The sequence below is a fragment of the Limulus polyphemus genome, unplaced genomic scaffold, assembly GCF_000517525.1.
Source record: "Limulus polyphemus unplaced genomic scaffold, Limulus_polyphemus-2.1.2 Scaffold35, whole genome shotgun sequence".
In the NCBI taxonomy this organism is placed as follows: Eukaryota; Metazoa; Arthropoda; class Merostomata; order Xiphosura; family Limulidae; genus Limulus; species Limulus polyphemus.
In genome coordinates this window covers 1,098,675-1,100,032 of record NW_013665645.1, presented here as the reverse complement: position 1 = coordinate 1,100,032, position 1,358 = coordinate 1,098,675, and the positions used below count along the sequence as shown (strand labels likewise).

Below are 1,358 nucleotides of genomic sequence, written 5' to 3'. Positions count from 1 at the left end.
CATAGATACGTAACTAAACTTACGTACGTAACGTTGTACTATTGTCTGTTATGTTACTAACTTATTATTAAGTTTTCTTCACTTACCATCAAGCCGTATCAGCATTATTAGTCTCAAAGTGGGTTCCTCGTCAATGAATTCGAAACTGAGAGTGAGAATGTACTATTCGTTGGGTACAGGGCTACAACTTAAATAAGTACAACCACTGAGAGAGGCTAAGGCACATTTTTGGGTAGCTTCAGCCTAAGAAAGCCCCCCTCCACCAGTAAAGTCGCTCCTTTGCTTAACGAGTGATTAGATAATATTGGCAAATTAAAACTACATATTTGTTTACTCTATTTTAATCTTCACTTCAGTTTAGCGCAACCGCAGCCGGGTTAGGGTTACGCAGTGCCAACGAACATCAGTGCTAGAGCCTAGGCAGTCTATATTATAATTAATTATGACTTAATCAAACATAATAAAAGTTACTATAAAAAATAATATTAAACGTTATATTGACAAACATTTAAAATTGTTTCACTCTAACTTACTAAACAGCTGAACTTCACACAATAGATCAATAACCTAAACAGAAAACTTAGCTGAACAACTTGAAACAAAGCCAAACAGTAATTACGCTCTTGCTGCCATCTATTGTTAAAAAACCATTAAAATTCTTAAATATAATCTCGAAGCTATTCATTCCAGATATGAAACTTTAAATATATTCTCAGTGCTATTCATTCTAGATATGTATTTGCGAGATTTGTTTTTATAAATACTAATTTAGCATTAGTAAAGCTCCAAGTGGCACAGCGGCAAATCTGAAATTTTAGAACGCTAAAATTCAGTTTTCGATACCCATGGTGGGCATAGCACAAATAGCCTATTGTGTACATGAGTAGAGTAATGGCAGCTACATGATATCTGAGAAATTCTCGCATTACCTGGAAAGGCATTAACAGCATACAATGAGATTGGAAGTACAGACAAATTAAGGCCATGCTAAGAGTAATGGTGGGTAAAGGATCGATTGCTCCAGTAGATGCAAAGGTAAAAGCTATTAGAGATTGGGCAAAATCTATAACAAAGAAAGGATTAAGATTTTTCTTTGGACGTTTCAAAGCATTTACATGTAAATCAAAACCAAAACGTGTTTTGTGGCATGAGGCTAGTCAAAGAACTTTTAGGAAATAAAAAAAAGACACTTCGTAAACAATCAATCTTATATAACTATAAAAAGATGCTAGCCACCATTGTGTAAACTAATGTGTCCGATACAGCTATAGGGGTAATGCCGAGTCAACTAGGTGAGGATGACATGGACCATCCAGTGTCGTATTTAAGCTTAAAATTAGTAACATGAGAGAAAGTGT

General features: G+C 34.9%; 1 protein-coding gene across 1 annotated transcript in view; it reads right to left on the bottom strand.

Annotated features, from left to right (window-relative positions):
* LOC106460760 (protein polybromo-1-like) overlaps positions 1-620 on the bottom strand; it is a 171,348-nt gene extending 170,728 nt beyond the window's left edge. Inside the window, exon 1 of the mRNA XM_022387753.1 lies at positions 534-620. The gene's annotated coding sequence lies outside the window, so the exon portion shown is untranslated. The remainder of the gene's footprint in view (positions 1-533) is intronic.
* Between the last annotated feature and the right edge of the window lie 738 nt (positions 621-1,358).